Here is a 26651-nt window from a genome sequence, read left to right as displayed (position 1 = left end):
GACCAGCCAGGGGATCAAGATGCCTGAAATTAACCCACCCTCCTACAGCCCTGGCATCCAACAAAAGGAACTGTACAAATTGACCCAATGAAATTATTGATGGTGCTAATCTCTCAGCCACTCCTTTATGCTGTCCCTCTCCTGGCTGGAACCTGGCAGGACCTGTTAAGCCATCACATTCCTCCTCCCTCCCCCCCCCCACCACCCCCCACACCCAGTTCTGTCCCCATCTCCTTTTCCCTCTTTCTCAAGGCACAGGCATCGTGGAAGGAATCAAAACGGGGACAGGTGCTATTTATTGTTCAGCAAAAAGGCAAGAAAAAAATATAATAAAAAAAAGCAGGGGACTTAAAAAAAGACCAGAATTATTTCTCAAATAGAATGGGAAAATCTAACATGCCTTATCACTGCGGAGAACAAGCACTGTGCAGACGCCCAGGCCTCTGACTGGCATGCCGGTTGTTTTGAATAGCCGCATGACATTGTCAGAGGACCTGCCATTGTGTTGCTGAAAGGCACTTGCAACATTGCATAAAAATCAGGCTTTCGTGTCACCCTCAGACTAGTCAAAGCTGCTGTTATTTCTTTCCCTTTCTTTCTGAAGAGAAAGAAAGAAAAAAAAAATAAGAAATGTCCCCAGAATAAGACCTTCAAAGCCAGATAAACATTATTTCTGAAAGACATCAGAAACTGGTCACTCAAGCAAAGCCACTGACTAAAGAGGTATTCTATTTGGAAAAGATGCTGGTGGAGAAGTGGGGAGGTAAGAAGTGTGGGGCCACAGTAACAGGGTTTTTTATAGATTGAATTCTTCAGGCTTGACCTATTGTTCAGACTTGCAGGATTTTTTTCAACCCTCTTATTGTCTTCTCCTCTTTTCTCAGTGAGCGGTCACGTAATTTACATATGTTGTTTTCCTGGACCCCATAGGTCCTTCTAACCCCTCTTACTTCTCTTGGAGAAAATGAAGTGGAAGATCCTTGGAATTCTGAAAGGGATCTAAATTCATCCTCAGGGACTGGGCTTGTCTCCGTCACCTGCAAACAGCCCTGGGGAACCCAGGGTGAGCTTACCAGGGCCCTTCTTCTGGCTCAACTCTACATTGCAGACACCTGCCCTGTTCACCGTATGCCAGAGCAATCAACAATGACTCTGTAGGTAAAAAGTATTGGGTTGTTCACTGAGAAAATAGAGAAATTTTCTTTCACAAACCAGAGATGCTGAAATTTGAAAAAGTTATCTGGAAGGGCAGGGCGTGTTCTGTCTGGTCATTGCATTGAGAAACAACTTTTCCAGTTTTCTAATGTCCTACTGCAGGGGAAGGTGAGATTCAGGAGTCTCTCCCCAAGTTGAGGGATTTGTACAAGCACACAAAGCCCATGCTGTGTTCCAGTTGATTGCAGTTCCTTACAGTTTTCACAAGTTCAACCTTTAAGAAGAGGGAAAAATTTAACTCGAATATTGATTTGACTTCCTGTGTGCCGTGGGAGAAGGGTGCAGGCTGGGGTACCAGTTCTGGGTGGGCAGTCTGGCTGAGGGTATGCTTCCTAATTGTGAGCTTTGATTAGTTCAGCTGCTTCTGGATGTTTGGCTGTTAACAAGTGGTCCTCAGTCTGTGCCTGCTGTCTGCAGAGAAAGGCCTACAGACTGCTGGCTTCCTCGCACAGAGGGGCGGGTGCAGAGAATGAACTGTAGGCTGGAAGTGTGGGTCTTGGCTCTATTCCTAACCTGCTTTGTGCTCTTGGGTTGGCCACTTAACTGTTTTGAATCTTCATTTCCTCATAGGTAAAATTTACTTTATTTTATTTATTTATTAATGCCCCACTTGTTTCAGAACGGCTTTAAGGTGGCTTATCTGCAAAATGAAGGGATTAGACTAGATGATCCCTTCTAAGGTTTCCTCCTAGCCTAGCGTGCTCTGACAGTCTCGCTTGCCACTTGACTTTGCAGAGTCTGCAGTTCAATTTCAAGTTAGAAGGACTTTGGTTGCCCCTCAGGTGTGAGTGATTCATAGTCACGGAGGGTCTGTGGGATTGACTGGGGAGATGTGTGCTTTGTGCTGTGGAAGGTAACACATTATACTCAAGGTTTCCTATTGGGAAACCAAATTTAGGTATTAACAAACCTCACATTCACGCAGCTTTAATAGCAAAGAACTTATGTATTGGGCTCAATTTCCAACCTGTTCCCTACACATGACAATTCTTTTTAAATACTCAGAAAAAATAATAACGCAGGCCTTTATCAGTTCTCATCCCTGTGGATCTGTCTCATCTCGTGCAGCTCTGCCTACCACTCACAGGCCACAGAAGCCTGAAGTCTGAAGAGTCAATTTGGAGCACTTGATTCTAGGAGAGACACTGACAAATGGGAGTTTGTCCTGAGACATGTAACCAGGGAACTAAAGGTCTGGAAAGAGCGCTGTATGTAGAATGAGAAGTAAAGCCGGTGATGTTCAGCTCAGAAAAGAGAAAACTTGCCTAGATTGCAAAGTTGCCATGATGAAGAGGGGCCCCTGGGGGCCACCGCAGAGCTGTTGGAGCTGCCTGCCAGAGAGGGGGTGGGGCGTCTAGGGAGGGCTGAGCCAGAAGCACCGCAAGGCCAATCGGAGGTCAGCAAGCCCCTGCGCAGGTGCTGCGGGGGGAGTGAACGCCCCATTTTATCCAATTTAGCAACATTTGTTGAGAATCTGCTAGTCAGCAGGCTCTGCTAGGAGGCAGGTACAGTGGGAGACACAACCGTGAACAACTCTTCACTGTTAATTAGAAGTCTCCTGGTTACAAGCAACAGAAAGTAACCGGAGACGTTAGTCAAAAATATGGACGTTTGTTAAAATAGTACAGGGGTGACCTTTGAATAAAGGGACAAAGGTGTTGCTGAATAAGCCAGAGCCAGGCCTTCAAAGGCAGCGGGCTCCCACGCCTGCTCCCTCCGGCATGCCTTCTCATTCTTCCTCCGGCAGGACCCAGCTCTGCCTGCCTCTCCTGTCCTCGCGGCTGAAGCGCTGCAGCTGACACATTGCAGGTCTCGCTTTCTATCTCAGGCTCTCATTTTCCAGGAAGGGACACTAATTGGTCCAACTTGGGTTAACTACCGACAAGCATGGTCCCTGGAGGGCACTGCTGTCACCTGTGGATTAGATTTAAGTTGGGACAGTTGCCAGAAAGGGGAAAAGATTAAGAAAATAAAGCAAAGAATGTTCACTTCAGAGGCACAGTCCTTGAATTCAAGAAGATGACAGTCCAGGAGAGGAAGCAGACACAGAAAACACGAGCTCTGGTGTAAGACCAACTGTGGCACAGGATAGAACAGAGACATCTGGTCCAGGTGTTGCACTGGACGGAGAAATTCTGACAGACAGGACCAGAAGGCTTCCTGGGAGAGAGAGCATTTCAGGGGGCCCGATGGTATATTTTCGTTGCTGTTAGTGGTGGTGGTGGTAATGACTATTTCATTTCATAAATAGTAAATAAATAAATTTTTCTTATTAAAAATTGGGTTCATCTCCTCATAGTTAATTATGATGTATACCATATATCCTTTTAGATGATGTCCATATCTTTACATTGATGTAGATTTTTTAACTTAAATAAAAATATAAGGCTGTTTTGCCTAAAAAATTCTATACATATTATTTTACAACTTCCATTTTTATACTCAATAATACTTGAAGAACTACCCATAATAATGTAGATTAGAATTTTTCTATCTTTTCAACTGATGCATGTCATTCTGTCATGTGACTGTGACATGACTTACTTGACTTTAATACAATTTATTCCTCAGTTGATAGGAATCCAAACAAAATACTGGAATGGACATCTTTGCACATGCCTCTCTGTGCAAGTGTTTCTGTAGTACAGAGAAGTGATTGCCAGGTCACAGTACATGCACACTCAACATTGAATGACAACTGAAAAACTGGATCCCAAAGCAGCTGTCCCAGTTAATCCTCCATCAGTATATGAGCGTGTGATCCACAACATTCACACTTTACAAAGGTTTGCCATTCTTGTGGGTTAAAAGGGATCTCTCACTGTTGCTTTGATTTCCATTTCCCTGACGACTAGCGTGCTCTACATCCCCAGCGTGCCCCCCAGATCATCTCTTCCATTTCTCCACTCTGTTCTCTAGGATGCTGACCTGTAAGGACTGCGTCAGCAGGCTCCTTGTCCTTCACTCCCACTTGGACTCAACCGATAAAACATTCAGACAATGGGAAGAGAATGAAGTTGGCCCTCTCTGCCAGGGCCTAATGATTTGTGCTTGTGTGTGCCTAGAACCTCAGAGCTTGTCATCAGCCCTCCCCCACTTCTCCCAGGCTTCTACTCTTTCTCTTACACCTTCAGGCCTGAGCATGGTGGTAGCTCCTTACTCATCAAACCACTTACATCTATGGTGTTATCAATTATTGAGAGGAAGTTGTTAATATTAAAAATGATATTTGTGGATTTATCTATTTATTCCTTTAGATTAGTTCATTTCTTTTTTTAATTCAGTGAGAGGAAGGGAGGCAGAGACAGACTCCTGCATGTGTCCTGACTGGGATCCACATGGCAAACCCACTAGGAGGCTATGCTCTGCCCATCTGGGGCATTGCTCCATTGTTCAGCAACCAAGGTCTTCTTAGTGCCTGAGAGGCAGAGGACTCAGCGCGCAGGGCCAACTCACTCCCATTAAGCCATGTCTGTGGGAGGGGAAGAGAGGGAGAGAGAGAGAGAGAGAGAGAGAGAGAAGCAAAATGGGGAAGGGTAGAGGCAGATTTAACAGTGGGCACACCAGGCATGCACCATGAGCCCCAACTTCTGAATGTCCCCACAAAACCTCCTCAACTTTACACATTTTTATAATGACATCAAGTTTGGTTTCATATGTGTAATTTTAGCATTAATAGTACATAATATTTTTTATTTATTTAAAAATATGGTTAACGTGTATTTTTATTTTCCATGTCTCTCCTTTTTTTTAAGGGACTCAATATTTTCTTCTGTGCTCAGGGCCTCAACCAACCTAAATCTGCCTCTGGGGAGGGGTGGAGAAACAGATGGTCACTTCTCCTGTGTGCCCTGATTAGGAATCGAACCCAGGACATCCACACACCAGGCTGATGCTCTACCACTGAGTAAACTGGCCAGGACCTAAATTTGTTAAGTTTTACTTTCTGTATTTGAAGCTCTGTTGTTAGGTGCATAGAATTTAAGATTATTAATTTTTTAATGTATTGACCTATTATCTAATGACCTTTTTATTTTCAGTCATATTTAGTCTTGAAATTAATATTTTTCTGAGAAAAGTATAGTAGGCTTTTTTATGCTTATTATTTGTAGTTTACATCTTTTATTTTCAACCTCTGTATGTCTTTATATTTAAATATCTATATTTTAAAATACCATGCAGTTAGTTTTTTAGTGCCTATTTTGAAGGGAGAAGATACATATTATTTCATTGTGGTAAAATATATGCAAAATAAAATATGTAATAAAATTACTCATCCCAGGGTACTGTATCATCCTTTGTTTGTTTAAATTCAGTACACAACTTTATAAATATTTTATTTACTAAACTTTTCTCAATTTTTTTAGTTTTGTGCTGTTTCCTGCTGAGACTTTGATGATAAAAACCAGTAAGGCTAAAAGTCTCTTCAGCCTTCTATTGACCATATTAATGTCTCTGTGGATTTCCTAGTTATATCCTCTGCCCACATTTCTATGGGGTTACTGGTCTCTTTCTTGTTAAGAGTGTCTCCTTGATTTATAAACAGTCTTCATATAACCTCAATAATAATAATCCATTGTCTGTTATATATCGTAAATTGAAACTATTTTCTTCAGGTCTGTTGGGCTTTTCAAACTTTATACATGACATCTTTGTTACTGATAAATTTTAGTTTTTGATATAGTTAAATATTTTCAGTTTTATGATTCACACGGCCTCTATTACAACTACTCCACTTTTGCAACACATAAGTAACCAGAGATAAGACATCAAAAATAAATATGGCTGTGTTCCAATAAAACATTTTTAATAAAAACAAGTGGTGGGACAAACACTGCTCTGTATCTTTTGCATATTTTTTTATTTTTTTATTTTTTTTATTTATTCATTATAGCGAGGGGAGAGAGAGTGAGAGAGAGAAGGGGGGAGGAGCAGGAAGCATCAACTCCCATATGTGCCTTGACCAGGCAAGCCCAGGGTTTTGAACCGGCAACCTCAGCATTTCCAGGTTGACGCTTTATCCACTGCGCCACCACGGGTCAGGCCAGTATATTTTTTTATGTATTCAGCAAGGCCCTCCCTACCTTAATGTCATAAAGAAGCTGTTCTATAGCCTCTTCTACATATTATATTTGGGGTTTTAAGCTGTTTGGAATTGATTTTTGTGACTAGTAGAATATATTTCTATTTTTTTCCTTCATTAAATAGTCAACTGCCCCCCCTCAATTGATGTGAAATGCCATCTTTATTTATCCCACAAACATTAACTGAGTGTCTACTATGTACTGGGAAAATATATATACATTTATTTATGAACTTGGTATTCTAGTCTATCAGCCTGTTGTCTATTTATAGACCAACATCACAAAATGTTACTGTTTAAATAATATAAATGTATTGTATATTTTGCTATCTGAGAGAACAAATGCCTTTTTCTTTGTTTTTAATTATCTTGATTTTCTTGATATTTATTTTGCAGTATGGATTTCAAAATTACCTTGTCAAGTTCTATGAAAAATCATGTTGGAATCTTGATTGAAAGTGAATTAAATATTTATAGATACATTTGGGGAGAATTTGCATCTCTGTAATATTGAGCCTTCTTTATCAGTAGCATGGTGCAATGTCTTTATTTTCCCAGATTTCCTTTGTGATGATAATGTCTGAAATACTCTTAAGAGAAAGGAGACTGTTCACTCTGACTTGTCTGTTGTGTTTCAGAGCAACTTCAGATTGACAGGTGAACTTTGCACAATCTCACACTTTTTCTCCATGTTCTAAGCCCTTCCAGAAATAAGTGCCAAGTTAGCTGATAATGTAAAATAAGACTTTCTCATTCTAGCATGATTCTGCAACTCTAAGAAAACAGGACTCCTTTGGTACATGCAACTCTACCTCACTAGGACAAACGCTTCCTTTTCCATTTAGAGCATCAGGAATCATGGGAAGTCTTCTAAGTTTAGGCATTTAGGAGGGTATGATCATGCAGTGTAGTGTCATAAGCTAAACATAGTGATTTAAAGACTTTCAACAGATATTTAATGAATGATTACCATGGGCCAGGAAATGTGTTAGCTGCTGGGGCCGAGAGAAAACAATTCAGTATTTGTGCAATTAACTTTTCGTCTGTGAGTGGTGACGCAAGGTTAGAGGTCATAGACACAGGACCAGGTAATGCCCAGGGCAGTGCACAGGGTTGTGGAGTCACAACACAGAATACAGCTTCCCAAGGTTCAGCAAAGGCTTTCTGGAAAGGATCACACCAGGCTGAGCCTTGATGAAGAAGTAGATTAAGCCCAGCAAAGAAAAGTGGAAAGGGCCCTCCAGGGAGAAGGAGAATCGTCATACAAACGCCAGATGTCAAACTCCTGATGTGTGCTGCAGAGGAATTATAAGTAGTTTAGCATTACCATAAAGTGCAATGCAGGAGGAAGTGGCAGCAGATAGGGCTCAGGAGATAAGCAGGGATCACAAAGTACCTTGTCTCCTGCTCCACAGACCATGAACTCTTTTCTTCCTCTGTTAGTATTTGAGAACTATTGAGTTTTCCTTAGAGCCTGGGTTTTGTAGAAATGTTTATTAAGTCACTCAATAGCTGGGTATAAAGGTTGGATTTTATGGATGTGAGAACAAAATCAAGGAGACAATTAAGGAGGGAGTGCAATGGTCCTGCTTAGACAAGGTTGAACGGAACTAGGGAGGAAGGAAGGGGCCATGTCCTTACGCAACCTGGTTGCATGGTGGGTAAGCACACAGACTCTGCAGTTGTTGGGCCTGGATTCTTGTCTCCAATGAAATAGAAACTTGGGCAGAATTTTTTTCCCTGCTCTAAGCCCCAGATCCTCATTCCTAAAATAGAAATAATAATAGTGATATTATTAATCAACAAGTTAACAAATGTCTGGCACATAGCAGACACTCAGTAAACATTTGTGGGTGACAGAAGTCACTCGCTGCATATGGCTAAGGAATTAGTCTGCTTGGCATTATTTTAACATAATAGAAGGTACAATGAAATGGACATGGTTGCCTTGTTATTCCTAGAGGGAAAAGGTTGGTATGCCAATGGAAAGACAATAATACTCTTCAGGGTATTCAACAATAACATTTATCTGTGAATATCAGCAAATTCTGAAACAGTGGCTTTGGTTTGGTCAATGGTGGAAGACAGGGTCAGCTATGTCCATGGCTCTGGAGATAACACACAGGCCCAGACCTATGTGTGTGTGTGTGGGGGGGGGGGATGTCCTCTTCTTCATGAATTTCAAGGGCCCAGGAGAGCTACACCATGTAGTTACCAGTGCAGGCAGGAAGTGAGTCAGGTTGGAGTGGGCCACCATGAAATTTGACTCAGAAAACTTGAGCTTGAATCCTGGTTCTCCCACAGGTGTCTGTTGTGTTGCCTCAAATATGCTTTCTAATTGCTCTATGCCTCAGTTTCCTCATCCATGAGAAGGGAATAATAAATGATGATGATGATGATGATAATAATAATAATAATAATGATATATAATAGCTCACCTCTCACTCAGTTGTAAAATTCAAAGGAAATAGTAGAGGTACAGATATCATCAACTCTAGAGCAGCATTGCAACATTAGTTACTATTTCTCTAAGTGAAGGTGGGGCCCCGGGGCAGGCTGGGTATCTGGGAGCTGCTCCACATAACCGCTCGGCAAGCTTTGAGTCCAGGAAAGAATTCAATGATTGCAGCGTATAATTTTCTGTTTGCAAAGCTCATATTGTGTGTGTGATTGAATCAGAATAAAGAGATCCAAAGCTGTGGGCTTGGGATAAGGCTTTGGAGCCGACTGCTGTGAAGCCAGGCTGCGGGGGGGCTGGCTGGGGGGGATGAGGGATCAGGGAGGGGTGAGGGCACAGGGCCAGAGCACCAGCTTCTGCTCCCCATTTTCCTTGTTCCCCCCAAGCCGCATTTTCCTCAGATACACTGTCTCTGCAGCCCAGAAGGCATCTCTAAATTGGCCCCTCACCCCTGGCTGGACATGTTTTTCTCCTTTGCTGGGAAAAGAAGGCCATGTTGTCCCAGTCTGAAGGTTTCCTCCTGTCTCACCTCTACCCACCCTGAGCTCCTCCTCACAGGGAGCCCAATGCCAGTAACAACAGAGTCCATGTAAAGCCACGGAAAAGGGGCACAGGAAACTAGGTCCGGGTCAAAGAGATGCTTTGGAGTCAGATGATTAACAGTTCTGGTTTGACAGGGACTGTCCCTGTTTTAGGACAGAGGGAAATTCCTCAACTGTGGGCACATACAGTGGTTGATCTGGGAAAAGGGTCAACTTCAGGAGAATGAACAATGAGTCTCGGGAAACCAGGTAGAAACCAGGGAACCAAATGGCCCCTCTTATATTCTGTCAGTCAACATGTTCTCCAAGGCCAAGGGGACCGCACCCCTCTCTGTGTGGGCTGTGGAAGCGGCCATGGTGACACAGCCGCGGTGGCTTCGCTGAAGTCTGTGCTGATGGAAGGGACAGAAAGGGGAAGAAGAGAGGGAGGGAGGGGCAAATAGACTTCCCAGTTCTCACTGCACTTGTCTGTCTCCACGGCCTGGTCCCATTGTCTCAGCTTGCAGCTACGGCCCTCAGTGACCCCCACATGTGGCCAATGCCTTGGTGTCCCCTTCCCAATTCTTGCTTCACACCTCCCCTCTATCTCCTCTGCCAGCCTGCTGTACCCCCTCTCCCTTTCCAGCCCTGGGGGAAGCAAGTGGGATTTGGCAGTTGGTCCAAGCCGGAGAGACTAAGAGATTGAATTCCTGCAAAGAGCCAAGAGCAGGTCGGAGTCCAGCTGCCTAATGACATTTCCTGAGCGCTAACAAATCCAGCTCCGCCACAAACAGCCAGCAGCACTAGGAGAGAAGGAGAAAGGGGGGAGGGGAGGGGAGGCAGGGGACACACGAGGAAATAGGGTCTGCAGTAAGACAAAGTGGGATGAGACACAACACACCCAACCCAATGGCCCAGAATCTCTCCCACATCTGCGGAATCAGAAACACTTATTAATAGCCAGCAAAAGGCAAAGAGGAAGTGTCTCATTGTCTGCTGCTGTCATTCCTCACTCTGACGAGCACTTAAAATGTCAAGACCCCTTTCAGCAGCTCTGCACAGGCAATCAGGCCCTCTCATCGGTCACTGCGATGTCACTGCCGCTGTGCCTCTGTCCTCAGGACTTATTTCCAGGCTGTGTTTGGAGACAGGTGTGTCAAGCACACACGCGCTGTCTGTGGACGGACAGCCTGCGTGGCCTGGTCTGGAGATGGGGGCGGAAGAGAGCATCATGCAGGGACAGGTGGAGGGTGAAGAGTCTGGGCGGGGCGCTGTGGACAGGAACATGGACCTAGCTCAGAGGCTGGTCGCTGTCAGCTGCCATAAAAGAGATTCCGCGCGGACCTTTCAGACAACGAAGGGCTGTTTCTTGGAAGGGGTGGGGGGTTCTGGTTAACCTGTGTCACGTTTGAGGGCAAAGTAAGATAAAACAAGCTGTAGTCACAGCAGATGGGGTTCGGATGGGACAGAAGGAAGGGCCTCTGCTCTGCAATAGCAGTTGTGAAGCTCACCTGGGCTGGAACTATTGCTTTTCCTGAGGGTAATTACCTGCTATCCCAGTCCCTCTACTCTCCTACTGCACACGGTGGAGCTGGGGTGGGACGTGGAATAGAGGAGGGGATGGCGAGGTACAAGGCTGTCTCCAAAAGGTGGTACGTCTTGTCCTGTCGTGTTGTTCTGCTAGGGGTGTGCTAACAAAGTACCAGGCACTGGTAACTGAAAGAGCCGTCTATCGTCTCCCAGTTCTGGAGCCGGAGTCTGAGATGAAGGGGTGGCAGGCTGGCTCCTTGTGAGGCTGTGAAGGAGAGTCTTCCCCATGCCTCTCGCATGGCTCCTGAGGGAGACTGGCAATGTGTGGCATTGCCTGGCTTGTAGAGGCTACATGGCTGTCTGTGCCTTCACATCTACACCGTGTGCTCACTGTGCATGTCCATGTCCAAATTTCCTTATTTATTTATTTTTAGGTGAGAGGAGGGGAGATTGTGAATCAGACTCCCACATGTGCCCCAACTAGGATCCACCTGGTAACCCCATCTGGGGTCGATGCTTGAGTACTGAACTATTTTTATTTTTAGTGCCTGAGGCTGATGCACTCCAATGGAGCTATCCCCAGTGCCCAGGGCCATGCTTGAACCAATCAAACCACTGGCTATGGGAGGGGAAGAGAGAGAGAAGGGGGAGAGAGAGCAGGGAGAAGCAGATGGTTGCTTCTCCTGTGTGGCCTGCCTGTAAATTGAACCTCGGATGTCCATACACTGGGGTGCGCTCTATCCACTGAACCACCAGCCAGGGCCAATTTCCCTTTTTTATAAGGACACAAGTCAGATTGAATTAGGGGTCACCCTACTCTAAGATGACCTCGTGTTAACTAGTTATATCTGCAATGACCCTATTTCCAAATAAGGTCACCTTTTGAGGTATGAGAACATAATGGATTTTGGGGTGACACAATTCAATCCATAATATGCGTCAGTCAGAATGAAATACAAAACCATCAGCACAGTGACCCAGAAAGCCAGGAGTTAGAGAAAGAATTCCAGCTGCTATTCCCCTTGGCTCCACAAAGACACACACTTGTCATTAGTTTTTCCTGGAGGCGCCGGTGTCTGCTTTTCCCCTCACGCCTGCCCCGTAGCCCCCACTTTTACACCCCAAAGCAGTAGGCAGGCCTGGACGGTGCCTCTGAAGGGAACTCATAGCCGCCTGATCTTACGGGACCAGGAACACAAAGAAGGCTGGGAATACACCTCCAACTCCCCACCACAGGTTGCAGCAATGACTTGGCGAATCTGTTCACTTACAAAAGGAGAGAAGGTAAAATCACCCCCAGTTTGCTTTTTGCTGACCTTACTATGACACAGCCCAGGAATCTGGTTAATTATCAAAGAAAAATTAGCCTGTTGTTCAACATTCTTCATCATGTCCATCCAATTCAATTAGTTAATAGAATCATGAAATGTCAGTGCTGGAAGCAGAGAGATAATTCAATCCAAGCTCCTCATTTTTCAGATGAAGAAAAGCAATATTGAGAACAGGTGAAGAGGTGCCGCCATACAGAGTGAGTGTGTGGTATGTAAACTCTCAGGTTTGAGGGTTCCAGGTCCAGTGATCTTAGTCCAGTGAACGTTTCCTGATCACCTGCTGGAGCCAGGGCCCATGCAGAACAGTGTGCTGGACGAGGTAAGATGGGTGTAGTCTGAAAGGACACAGCCCCTGCCCTCACTTGGGGGCACTGCTGCTCACCTCCACCGTGGAGTCTGTAGTGGGAGCTCCTCTCTCCTGTCTCTACCCCTCATATCCCCTTGCACCTAAAGCCTCAGGACCCGTTTGATATCTGAAATTAGCTAATGGGCAAAGAAACTGTGACTCAGGCCTCACTGCCCTGCCTTTAAATAACTGAGCCAACCAAACAGAAGACATGTGAGCAGGACCAGGCACCCCACCCCCAGACCCCACTTCCTGCTCCCTCCTGGCAAGTGCCAGTTCCTCTAGCCTCCTCCTCACCTAGTCCCGAACGGGGCCAGGGGCCAAGCGTGGGCATTTGAGACAGTGTAAAGGCCTGCCCAGGGAAGCCGGTGGAGCTCTGCTATCTGTAGTTCCATCTCCTCTTCCCCTGGTCAGGGCTGGTGGAAATCTGCAGGTCCCAGTGGCGCATCATTCTTAGCTGCCCCCTCCCAGACCCGGCACCCAGTTCATCTAGGTTGGACCAAGAGACCAGACCAAAGACAGGCAGGAGTCTATTCATCTTTCTTGAACTTTCTACTTGCCCGGGAGTCTTGGGTCTTGACTCATCCCAGATGCATCTGGATTTGGGGAAGAAAGGGGATTTCAATAGTTGGCAGGTTGACTTCCTTCTAGCCTCCCTCATCATCCGAGATTGAGAGAGAATTGTCTCTCATCTTCTGATCTGAAAGGGAAGGACGCACCCAGGCAATGCATCTGAGCTTCAGAAGGGGTGTCACAGGGATGGGGATTTAAAAACGAACAGAGGCACCGGCAGTGTCTTTTCATCGATAGCCATGGTAACGGGCACTGCTGGAATAGCAGCCACCGTGGGGGCTGCCCCGAGGCTCCACAAATGCAGCTAGAGTTGTGCCATATTCTGTTCTTCTTTGTTGTCCTTATTTTTGTGGCAATTTTAACCCCTTCTTCAGGACTGTAGGCACAGCAACCCTAAATGCAAGAAAGCACCGTGCAAAGGCTTTTGCCTTTGTCAACATTCCCACATGTGCACCTCGATCTGGACACCGTCCCCCGCTCCATGTTCCCTGCAGATAGTGCTCACAGAGCCCGAGCATACTTAGGAACGCACACCCGCACTAACACAGATGTACATGCATGTGCCTTTGCTCATGCCGCATCTGCTTGGAAATGCACACTCCCGTCATCAGAGACAGGTTGGGGACTCAAGCTTGGCCTCCAGAGGCTTTATCCAGGCTCTGTGAATGTTGTCATGTGTGTACACACTCAGCTGCACCCGACATCTTCCCTGGATGCTTATGTTCTTGCTTGTGGGCAAGTGTATGGTTATCTGGGATTTGTGAATGTTTCCACATTCAAGGTCATACAGACATGGCAACATACTGGTATGTCCACATACACCAATTGGCATATGTCTCCTTACTCCACATGCTTCAGTATCCATGTCATTGTTTGCAGTATCTGCCCTCAAATGCACGCCCTTGACCCAAAACAGATGCATGCTAGCCCATATTCTCTCATGTGTCTATAATGGTTTCTCAGAGGTGTGAGGGTACACTTGCCTGTTTGAGCACAAGGACTCCAACGCAGGCTGGCAAAGACATGCGCTAGAGCCCCCTCCATGCCTTGTGTCTCTCTTACTCCCATTCCCTCACCTCTCTTGATCTCTCTGAACTCTGGCGAGGCGCACAGAGCCAGTGCCTTTCACCCACCCCATGTAAGGCATGGAAAGGGACTCACACAGACTCAGCTCGCAGGCCGTGGGCTCCTCAACAGGCCAACTGGGCAGCAAGATCACACCAGCACTGGTGCATTTTTAAAAAGTTGTGCAAGTCTCCCAAGGAGGCAAAAAAATCAAACCCTCACTGTTTAAAATCCTACATAATAGAAGCCCTGGCCGGTTGGCTCAGTGGTAGAGCACCGGCCTGGCGTGCAGAAGTCCCAGGTTCAATTCCCGGCCAGGGCACACAGGAGAAGCGCCCATCTGCTTCTCCACCTCTCCCCCTCTCCTTCCTCTCTGTCTCTCTCTTCCCCTCCCGCAGCGAGGCTCCATTGGAGCAAAGATGGCCCCGGGCGCTGGGGATGGCTCCTTGGCCTCTGCCCCAGGCGCTAGAGTGGCTCTGGTCGCAGCAGAGCGACGCCCCAGAGGGCCAGAGCATCGACCCCTGGTGGGCAAAGCGTCGCCCCCTGGTGGGTGTGCCGGGTGGATCCCGGTCGGGCGCATGCGGGAGTCTGTCTGACTGTCTCTCCCCTTTCCAGCTTCAGAAAAATACAAAAAAAAAAAAATCCTACACAATAGATAGGAGAAATAAACAGAGCTCTCTGAAAAGGCCAAGACTCCCTACTCCCTGGTCCTCCCCCAAAGAAAAGACAAATGGAAAATAAATTAAAAAATAAATGTGGACTGAAACAAGCGATTGTGGAATGAATGGCTCTGGGCATGCTTCCACTCCGGAAACGTGCTCCCTGACTGACCCTCAGGACAGGAGCAGGAAGGGACTGAGCCACAGTGGGTCAGGATAACCTGGGTTAGGTCCACCCAAGGGCCAGGGTCCTAGTTCTGGGGACTTGGGTGGAAATACCAGAGGCTTAGGAGGGAAATAGATATGGGGCTGAGGCCAGGGTCTCTCACTTAGCAGGTATACGACCTCATATAGAGTAACTGGCCTTTATGCCAGAGTTTTCTCACCTGCAATAATGCAAGGTCCACGCCTAGTTGTGAGGATCAAATCGGATGCCCTGAAACCATTTCCTAACTCTAATAAATGTGTTGAGTAAATGGCCAAAAAGATCTCAAGGTTCCAGAGCATTGGAGGTCTCCAAACTTTTGTCTTCAATGATAAAAGAAAATGCCTAGAACATTTCCAAAGAATGACCTGTGCCTCCGTTCTTGGCTGAAGGAAGATGTTGAAGAAGAAAGGAGGAGTGGACATCCCAGGTTCCTTTGTCCACGCATTGGACGGTCTTATCCTAAGACTCTGGCTTCATCATCCTGCTATGGAAACTCTCTTCTCTTCTACTCATCCAAGAAATGCTCATCTTCTCCAAGCTCGGCCCCCACACTAAAGCCCCAGGCAGCAGCCATAGGTCTGAAAGTACGTTTCTGTCCCCAAGTGCTGCAACTCAGTTGAAGAGAGATGAATACTTGCTCTGTTACCTAAAAAATATGACAGCATCCCTGTCTTTGTCAGCTCAGGCCACCATAACAAAGTACCAATGTCCAGGTGACTTCAGCCACAGAATCCTTTTCTCACAGCTCTGGAGGCTGCAAATCCAAGATCAAGATACTGACGAACTCAGTTCCTGGTCAGGGTTCTTCCTGGCTTACAGATGGCTACCTTCTTCCTGTGCCTTCACAGAGAGATCCCTGGCATCTCTTCCTCTTCTTAAAGACACCAGTCCTAGGCCCTGGCTGGTTGGCTCAGCAGTAGAGCATCAGCCCAGCATATGAATGTCCCGGGTTTGATTCCAGGGCATACAGGAGAAGCACCCATCTGCTTCTCCACCCCTCACCCCTCCTTTCTCTCTGTCTCTCTCTTCCCCTCCCATAGCCAAGGTTCCATTGGAGCAGAGTTGGCCTGGGCGCTGAGGATGGCTCCATAGCCTCCACATCAGGTGCTAGAATGGCTCTGGTTTCAATGGAGCAATGTCCCAGATGGGCAGAACATTGCCCCCTGGTGGGCATGCTGGATGGATCCTGGTTGGGCGCATGCAGGAGTCTGTCTCTCTACCTCCCTGCTTCTCACTTCAGAAAACTTAAAAAAAAAAAAAAAAGGACACGACACCTATAGGATTAGGGCCCCATGCTGATGACCTCATTTAATTTTCATTATCTTCATATAGGCCCTATCTCCAAATACAGTGACATTGGGTGTTAGAGCTTCAACATGTGATTTGGGGGGGCTAACACTCTTCAATCCATGACATTCCCTCTGTCTCATGCCATCTATCATTGAAGGCAGATATCAGAGAAAGCAGGGAAGATTAGAAGAAGGCTATCTGAGGCGGGTGCTTGGTATGAAAAAGGATAAATTAGATACCACCACACTGGGGCAAAAGAGAAAAGTATTCAGGCTTAATCCTTGGGTCATGCACACCTTGCTAGTAAATATGGCCAAAGAGAGGAGCTTACACTTGTTCTCCTTCTTGTTCCAAGAAAACTGGAACCCAGTGAGCAGATGACAGAAAAGGCCAACTGCTGACTCTCACAGATAAGGGCGCTGGAAACCAAACAGAAACATGATCCTTCCCTTTGAGAAAGTAGCTGTGCAACCTCACATAGAATGCTGTGTGGGGTGGAACGTGAGACCCAGGAGGCAGCTATGAGCAGCCTCCTTTGTCTGTTAGGAGAACTCTTACAGTTCTCTTACTGCCCAGCTCAGAGACCATCTTCTCTATAAATCATTCCTTGCTTCGATGCACACACTCACACACGCAAAAATCATTGCTTTTTATTCTACACATCCATTGCAATTGGTGCCAACTTTTATAATGGCACACTCATGCTCAAACTGTCTGTTAGTGGTTGGTCATTTCAGACTTTTAGGAGAGAAGTGTGTTGAGAGCAGGACCTTATCCATCTGGCTCATAACTTTAACTACAGAATATTACAAACACAGCTCAGTATTCGTGTGACCAACTACCCTACTTTGCCATTGTGGAATGGTTTCCCAGAATAATGGGCTTTCACTTCGAAGACCAAGACGATACCAGGCAAATGGAAATGACTGGTCACTTTACCCAGCACATGGTGAGCATACTGGTAGAGGGCTAATATGTAAATACTGCTACAGATAAGGAAAAGATTCAGAAAATAATTACAGAATGATTATAAAGGCACTATCTCCAAATACAGTGACATTGGGGGCTAGGGCTTCAACATGTCATTTGGGCAGGGGTGGGGGGCGCTAACAGGAAGCACCCTATGCAGATTTACTAAAGATAAGGGCTTATTGGTTTAGGAAGAAAGAGGCTAAAAGGAGCTATGACCCAAAAATCAATAGCAGCATAAGCTGAAAACACAAGAAGCTTTAACAACGTTTGGATAACCCAGACCGGATAGCTCAGTTGGTTACAGCATCTTCCTGAAGTTCAGAGGTTGCTGGTTTGATCCCCAGTCAGGGCACATATAGGAACAGATCAATGTTCCTGTCTCTCTCCCCCTCTCTTCCTCTCTCTCTCTCTAAAAATCAATCAATAAATAAAAAACTTTTTTTTTTTTTTTTTTTTTTTTTTGCATTTTTCTGAAGCTGGAAACAGGGAGAGACAGTCAGACAGACTCCCGCATGCGCCCGACCGGGATCCACCCGGCATGCCCACCAGGGGCGAAGCTCTGCCCACCAGGGGGCGATGCTCTGCCCATCCTGGGCGTCGCCATGTTGCAACCAGAGCCACTCTAGCGCCTGAGGCAGAGGCCACAGAGCCATCCCCAGCGCCCGGGCCATCTTTTGCTCCAATGGAGCCTTGGCTGCGGGAGGGGAAGAGAGAGACAGAGAGGAAGGCGCGGCGGAGGGGTGGAGAAGCAAATGGGCGCTTCTCCTGTGTGCCCTGGCCGGGAATCGAACCCGGGTCCTCCGCACGCTAGGCCGACAAAAAACTTTTTTAAAGAAAAAGAAAAAAGAATGTTTTGGTATGTTATGGTTTGCAGGGGCATAGGGGCTAAGTCCAAGTTTGATGGTCTATCTTCAGCTGTTCAAGGCTACTGTGCAGAAGGACAATGTATTTCTCCAAAATCTGTTAAAGACAGAGCCCCGGCATGCATGGCACATGAGCTAAATAGCTGTTTCCTTCCTCTACATAAATATTATCATAACAGCATTACAGGGAGTTTTAAAGGAGGAAAATAAATCACTCTAGTTGAATAAACCCAGCCTCAAAATTAATTTCCTTTTTGTGTATTCTTTCAGTCCTTGGTAGGAGTTTTACATAATTATAATCAGAGTGAATACACAACTTTGTATACCATCTTTAAAACCACAATTTGTGTGGGAAACACTTTCTACATGGTTATGTAGTCTCAGTAGTAATTCTTTTTAATAGCATAATAGTTTGGAACTCACTTAACAATTCTCCCATTGTTGGCATTTAGATTGCATAGTTTTATATTAAAGAAGATAATCTTGCAATGAATATCTGTGTGCACATTTTCTTGTTCTTTCTTTTGTAATATTTCTTTAAGATAAATCTCTGTAATTAAGATTATTAGGTGAAAGGATAGATCATTTTTATGGTTCATTCATGCAGACACCAGATAGTTATTGAACACCTACTATGTACCAAAGACCATGTGGTGCACTGAGAACACAAAAACAAGGAAACCAGTTTCTGACATCATGAGGTTTGCCGATTAGCGAGGACACAAACACATAAGTGACACAGCTTGATAAATGCCACAATTGTGATAAAGAACAAACTATAGGACCCCGAGAAAATTACTTCTAAGAAGCTGGGGGAAGGGTATGGTCTGTCAAATTGCTTCAGAATAGAATTTATTTGCCAATTGCTAGAATATTGTCAGAAACATCAACTTGGTGGATAGGTAAGGAAGGACATTCTGGACAAAGGAAATGGCAAGATACAAGTTGTGACAACACAAGAAACACAATGTATCCCAGCACTGGTGGCTTGACAATGCCGGGGCACAGGTGTGAGCCTGGAGAAAGTAGCCGGAGGCTAAGGATGGGAGAGACTGAACGAGAAGGCAGGGCAGCCCGAGCCCAGGAGTCCGTGTTTTCTCCTGGAGCAAGTAGAGCCACTGAGAGATTTCAAACAGACTCTGGATGCATTTTCCAGTTTGCTTTCTAAATTGTTTGTCTTCATGGTCAACAAGAAAACCTCTTTTAGAATGTTTCTGTTCTAATTTCTCTTGAAATTCCACAGGACTCTATTCCCATTTCTGCCGGAGAGTGAGGGTGGGGATAGTGGGGGTGGGGAATGAGTGGGCTCTGGCCTGAGGCTGCCACAGTAGAGTAGAGGTGAACATCAGCCCAGGAGTAGAAGAGGGAGTTGATGAAGATCTTCTGAGACCAGAAACAGAAGCAAAGAGTGGGGTGCTATTAGAATCGTACTGCCTCCTCTAAAAGTCAGACTAACCAAAAATCTAGACTCCTCTAAGCCTCTTAAACAAATGCCTCTTGGCCCTCTTGCCCTTCTCTAGAATTTTCCCTGTGTAGTGTGGCTTAATCCACCAGTGTGAGGAGGTAGATGGAACTGCTTCATCCCAGAAATCTGGAAGCCTCTTGAACCTCCCATCCCACTGTCCTTACTTAGTCCACCAGAACCCTGAAGGAGGCATTAGCTACTAGCCACTCCTGGCCTTTTCTCTCCTTCTCCTGCACCCCTCCCCATTTCCCCGCAAACCTACCACTGCTGTTAATAATTCTGAGGCTTTGAACAACGCTCTTCTTTCTGCCATGATCACCTTTCCTTTCTCTCCCTGTCAGCTCAGAGGATGTGCTCTGTGAAGCCCACTGCAGCGGGCACCCATCACTTTCACTGTGCTTGGGTGAAGCCTTGTGTGCACCTTTATTTCCTGTTAGACTGTGAACACCCTGAGGGCACAGACTGTGGTTACTCATCCCTGAGTCCTGGCACCTTCCTTGAGTCTGATACCTATAGGAGCCATGAACTGTTATTGAATTTTTGTAACTGATATCCGTTATTGTGGCAGACTTGTGGAAGGAAAAGAAGAGAGGAAGGACAAGCATAGCTACAAAGGACCCTGCGCCATGGCATTTTACGTTGATGCGTAAGGGATACTTGGAGCCCTGAGGACAGCCAGCAGTTGTTGGTCCCTTTCACCTTGCCTGCACCTCTCTGCCTCCTGCTACTTCTCCCCTCAGTCCCCAAAGACACACTAAGGCTTCCACCCCAGGTGCTTGCGTACTGGCCTTCCTTCCTGCCCTTGGCTAGGGATGGGAACGAAGCTGGGCCTGCTGCAAGTGTCTGCCTGCCTGACTCTAATCCCTGTCCCTTATTAAATTCAGGACTGATTTGGGCTGTGTGAGCTTTCTTGGACCACCTGCTGTCTGACCAATTCCTTTCCTTTTTCTCCTCCTGGTAACTACTGGCTGCTCTTTCCTGGAGGTAGAGAGTTTCCTCGTCTCCCTCCCCTCTCCTGTTCGCTCCCCTTTTCCCTCCTGTTCCCGGCAGGGCAGTGGAGTCTTGATGCCTTCTCACCACTAACCCCCTGGAGCTCAGATCCGTCTGGAAACAAGACCACACCCTCCAGGCAGCTCCTTTGGGATGGGGTTTCCTGTCCAGGTAGGTGTAAGCCTGGGAGAGGGTGAAAATAACAGGAGCAATGAAGAAGCTGGGCCCACCAAGCAGTGAGGGCAAGCGTCTAGCAAAGGAGACACAGCCTGAGAAGGATGGAGAGCCCAGGATGGATGATAGGGCCCCCGAGCAAGGGAGGAAGGAACATGGAGATGTGATGAATGTAAACCAAGGACACTGAAGAGCGAGGGGAAGCATAGAAGAAAGCCATTGGGTGACATGGAAAGCTCCAGAGAGCCAAATGGCTACAAAACCAGATTTTCACACTTGTCTTCAGAGGAGAGAAAACATGTTGGGATCAGTGCTGGGCCTTTGACTAAGGTGGTGAACAGGGTGGGACTTGGGCCGAAGCTTCAGCCACAGCATCTGGGGCTGGATGCAGGCTCACGCATGCTGTGTGCTCACTCTCATACACATATGTGCCCAGGGCATGAGCGGAAGGCTGGTCACGGGGGTCAGTTCATTATTCTAATAGGGTTCTGGCTGCAGGCTGGTGGCTAAAGAAACACAGGTTGGGCTGATCACCTTGACCTCAGGCAAAGGGATCTTTATATTTTGTTATAAAGTACCGCATCTCAGATTCTGAAAGGCACTGTACCTAATTTCATCGAGTTCATGTAGAGACACCCAGTCCAGATAAATTTTGAAGAGTTTTATTAGAGGAGGAAATTTTAAATATGCTGGCTGCATATGGCTGACACGGGGCATCTGCAGGCCCAAATCGTGCGATCCCAAAATAGTTCAGGGGCTGCTTATAGACCCTTGATCACACATGGGCGGGGGAGAGCACAACATCATGGTATAGGCTGACAACATTTGTTTAGGGCTGTGATGGCGAACCTATGACATGCGTGTCAGCACTGACATATGTAGCCATTTGCAATGACATGCGGCTGCATACCAGAGAAGTATGGGGTCGCATGCCGAGAAGGACGTTTCATCCTTGGCTCCTGCATGGCCAGGTGCAGTAGCCGAGGATAAAACATTTGCTGTAGTGTAGACACTCTGTGCCGGAGGTCTGTAGGCCAAAACAACAGAACTCTGGCACAGAGCATCTAGTTCTGGGACTTCTGCTTAGACCTTAAGGGGATCTTTGACCTCACTTCCTGCTGGTGGAGCAGGGAGCAGCAGAATGCCCCGAGGGACGCATCTCTGGGGGCCCTGTGATCACCATTACCAGCAACCACATAACCACAGCAACCATCATCCAATCTACTGTTCTAGGGTGTCGTGGATTTCTAATTGACCATTATTACTGAGATAAGTGAGGGGGAGACTAGGAGAGGTGAGGACCTGTGCTATGAGTGCCGTTTCCTGCCATTGGAAATAGCGGCAGCCATCTTAATTTACATAAGATGCAACTTGCAGAATTTCAAGACAGCATCTGGGCTCAGGTGTTTGTTGACTTGAGGTCAAAGCTTGAGAATCTGGAAAGGTGCCGCTTGGAGAATCAAGAGGAGTGCCACTATGAACAGAAAATTTGGAGTGTCTGGAACCAATTACCAGACACTTTTAGCACCCTGAAAAATATAGCAATTGCTTTACTCACAATTTTTCCCTCTATGTACTTTTGTGAGACCTTATTCTCAGCATTAAATAATATCAAAACCAACAAAAGAAACAGATTGACAGATAAAGTTAGTAGAACTTGCTTGGGCTTGAAGTGTACAAAATACCAACCTTCAACTGAAGATTTAACCAATGAAATTCAGCAACAAAAAAGTCACTGTTGGGCAGATAAAATATATTATGCTCACTTTGTTAAAGATGGCGCTGCCCACATGGAAGCCCGTTGCCCAGGTGATGTTAGTTGCCTTTCTTGCTTGGAATGGGAGTGATTATATTAATGTGTGTTGGGGGCAGGCTGTGGGCAGGCAGGATCCTTGTAGCCTGGGGCTTGGTTTTAGGACAAAGCCTTTCCCACCCTTTTTGATGTGGGGTTGTACAATCCCATCATGCCTTAGATAAGTGACTTTGTATTAGAGACTTCCCTATTTTGTATATTGGATTAAAGGTTTTGATAAACTGGGGCAGACCGGGAGCTTGCACTCTCTCTCTCTCTAGGTTCCTGAGACTAGCATTAGAGAGGAGAGCAGAGAAAGGCCAGGTGGAGGAGACCAGGGGAAGCAGCCAAGGTGGTGGAGTGCTGAGTGAGAAGCCAGTTTGTGCAGAGAGAAGGAAGGAGATGGGGAACAGAGGTGAATAAGTCTGGTGAGTTAGAAACCTTTGATTCTAGGAAACTCGGATAAGTCAGTAGCTTTGTGAGCACTGAATGAGTGGGTTTTGGAGCCCAGTGTGTGTTTTTACTTGCCTGCCGGGTGCAAGCTAGGATTAAAGTTGATGGCCCACCAGTGCTTGGCTCCATTGTTTCTTTACCGTCTGACTGAATCAAATGCAAACCTGCATGGGCCAGGCTGCTGTGATGATGGCAGTGGATACTGGCCATATTGTGACCCTGGCTACTGGCTTCACAGTCACTAATAGGCAGGATAGTTAAAGAATTCCCCCTCCCCCTCACTTATCTTAGTTCATGGCACCGCACACAAGTTAAATAATATCAATACCAACAACAGAAACAACTGACAGATGAACAAAGAAGTCACTAAGCAGGTAAGTTAAATAATTAGTTTTTGGTTTATTAAATACAGTTATATATTTACAATTATACATTTTTTTTATTTAAACTATAAATATTGCAAAATTATGGGTTTTTTCTCAAAGTGACATACCACCCGAGTCATGTTCAGTTTTTTGGCAAATTTTGACACACCAAGCTCAAAAGATTGCCCATCACTGGTTTAGGGGATACACAAAAACGTTAAGACTCTCAAGGTAACACAATCAAAGACATTTACAAATCTTTCAGGGTTCATCTTTCCTCACTAGAGGAAAGATACCTAGAGGTATTTTGCTCTCAAGATTCCAGGAAGGGGGAGGAACTACAGTCAATGAAAGGTGGTATGTAAATTCTGCCTCCTATTGAAAGAGAAGAAGTTTCTAGATTAACCTTTATTTTAGATTTAGAACTGAATAACCCATTGTTCTTGCAAGCCAGAAACGTCTACATTCTTCTCCCTCCCCTCCCTAAAGGAGGGATGGAACAGGAAAGCCTGATAGGAAAGCCTGACCTTTCCTCCCGGAATATTAATATCAATTTTCAGCTTTTGTACCTTACAACAATTTGACCTTGAGGTAAGGAGAATGTCAGACTAAGGGTCAGAAGACCAACATGTGAGAGTCCTGACCCTTAGCAGTGTGTCCTTGAATAAGTCACTTGATGTCATAGAGCCTGTGACCTCATCCGTCTTCATAATCCCAGCTCCACAGTTCATCGTAACTGATGTGGCCACTGATAAAAAGCAGACATGGAAGCATTTTGTAATCTGTACAGCACTCCAGAAATAGGAAGGGAGACTGTCACCACCCGAGTCAGGAGCTCCCAGGACGCAGCGGGAGGAAGTCGCCCAGGTGCTAGACGCATCCCCATTTGAAAGGCTCGCCCACATCCTCCTCCAGCATGCTGTATTTGCCTGGCCCTGACCCAGCCAACTGACTCTCTTACGACTGCTCTGCACATCCTCCCTCTGCTTGCCATGGCTCCACACCTTGTCTTTGTTCGGCTAACTGCTGCCCTGCCTTCAGGTCTCAGTTACATGTTACTTCTTCCTAGAGGCTTTCCCCAAACCATCGCACATTAGTTTAGTGTGCCTGCTGCATGCTTTAAGAACACTCTCTACTTCTAGGAGTGTGTGTGTGTGTGTGTGTGTGTGTGTGTGTGTGTGTGTGTGTGTCAGAGAGAGATGGAGAAAGGCTGTGTCTGTGCATAAACGGGGGGGGGGGGGGCAGGGGAGTGGGTGTAAGTCCCTCACAATCCCAATTATAGCCACCTCCAGAGCCCCAAGACCATTGTGGAGAATAGCCAGAGCTGAGTGTGGGTGCTCTGCCATCTGTCCACCAGCTGCCACTCTCTCCAAACTCTTGTGAAGAAGTCACAAAAGTCCAAAGCATTTTCCGGGTCACTACCCAGCCACTGGTCAGCCGGCCTCGCTCCCACATGTGTGTCCCACTAAGGCCTGTGCCACATGGGCTGCTTTCCCACAGTTGGGGTGAGTCTGTTGCTATGCCTGTGGCCGCCCAGGAGGCTGAGGTGGGAGTCCTGGGCTCGCACCTGGCATCAGGGGCTCAGGCATAACTCCTGTGGTGTTTCTCCTTTTGTGATTGGTTATCCTTTCTTAGACAGCTTCTGCATTGCACATGAGGTGGGCAGTGTGACAGGGTCCAGCTCTGGCCAGCATGACTCAGGCCTGCCACAGAGCAGGCTTTTTAACTGGGGCCCACCTCACATTCTCCAAACAAGGCCCCTTCCCCTCATTGGAATCAGGCTGCCCTTAACTGTGGACCAGTGGCCAGCCCCCCACCACCTCATTTAATCTCTGCACGATGTACCCTGCAGAGGCCTCCAGCACCCCCAGCACTCATTGCCAAGTTACTCCACCATTTCCCGCGTCAGTTCTATTCTGGTCCATCTGTTGTCTGGCTTCCTGAAGGCTGGAAGCTAGAGGCAGGTGGGGATCTTGTTGGCTTTGTTCCTGCCGTGCTGTCTCTCCTCTTTTTTTCCTTCCCCACTCTGGTCCATTCTCTGCCCTCTCTGCCCCTCTCTGTCTCCAGGACACTGACCTCTGGGCATTGAACCTCCCGTACTCTCTTGATGACCAGCTGCTCGCTGGGTGCATCAGGGAGAGATCAGAAGGCGAGGGGAGAGGCAGGTAAGGTGGTCCTCCCCACCCTCAGTGCTTCCACACCAGGAACCCCTCCGTGTTCCAGCCTCTGCCAGCAGCCTCTCCCCAGGACTGCAGTACTCCAGCTCAGCAACCCCACATCTTCCCGCTGCCCTGCTATTCCTGGTTTGGGACCCCTCACCCTGCCTGTTGATTCGCTTGGCCTGTTCACATCTCTGCAACTAGTCACTGTGTTACAGCCTCTTTATCAAAACCATCTGGGGCCTGACCAGGTGGTAGCACAGTGGATAGAGCGTCAGACTGAGATGCAGAGGACCCAGGTTTGAGACCCCGAGGTTGCCAGCTTGAGCATGGGCTCATCTGGTTTGAGCAAGGCTCACCAGTTTGGACTCAAGGTCGCTGGCTTGAGCAAGGGGTTACTTGGTCTGCTGAAGGCCCGCGGTCAAGGCACATATGAGAAAGCAATCAATGAACAACTAAAGTGCCACAATGAGAAACTGATGATTGCTGCTTCTCATCTCTCTCTGTTCCTGCCTGTCTATCCCTCTCTCTGACTCTCTCTCTGTCTCTATAAAAAAAAAATTTAAAAATTAAAAAAAACCCATCTGGGGCTGAAAACATCCTCTGCTGAGACTGATACAGCTATGGCCCAGCAAGACAAACATTGCCAAATGAATAAATCCATCAACGGCAGGTGCCCCAGGTTGACACCCGTCACCCCCCAAAAAAGTCCAGGCTCTGCTATGAAAGGATAGGGTGGAAGACAAAAGAAAGTTCAAAGCAAACATGGTCTCTGTAAATAGACAGTCTCGAAATTGTCACCAGACCAAGAGTAGCACTCAGAGTTTTAAAGGTTATTAGTAAGAAAATTCCAGAGTCTCTCTGTTCTAATGACTTCTAGCTTTACTTGGCAGAAGTCTGTTCCTAATATGTAACCCAAATCCCTTTTATTCTAGTTAGAAACTCACTTTTCTTAATCTAAAGATAAAGATTGCTTGTTTGTGTTATTATTCTAGAAAATTACTATGCGACATTAGCATGTATTGAATAGTTTCTAGTATGTTCTATATTACATGGGTAGCATAAAAAACACAGGATTTTGAGTCAAGGAAAAGAAGAGAATTGGTTCTGCCACATTATGCTGAGTGATTTCTGGCAAC

Source organism: Saccopteryx leptura, chromosome 1 (assembly GCF_036850995.1).
Source record: "Saccopteryx leptura isolate mSacLep1 chromosome 1, mSacLep1_pri_phased_curated, whole genome shotgun sequence".
Lineage (NCBI taxonomy): Eukaryota > Metazoa > Chordata > Mammalia > Chiroptera > Emballonuridae > Saccopteryx > Saccopteryx leptura.
Note: the sequence above shows the minus strand (reverse complement) of the source record.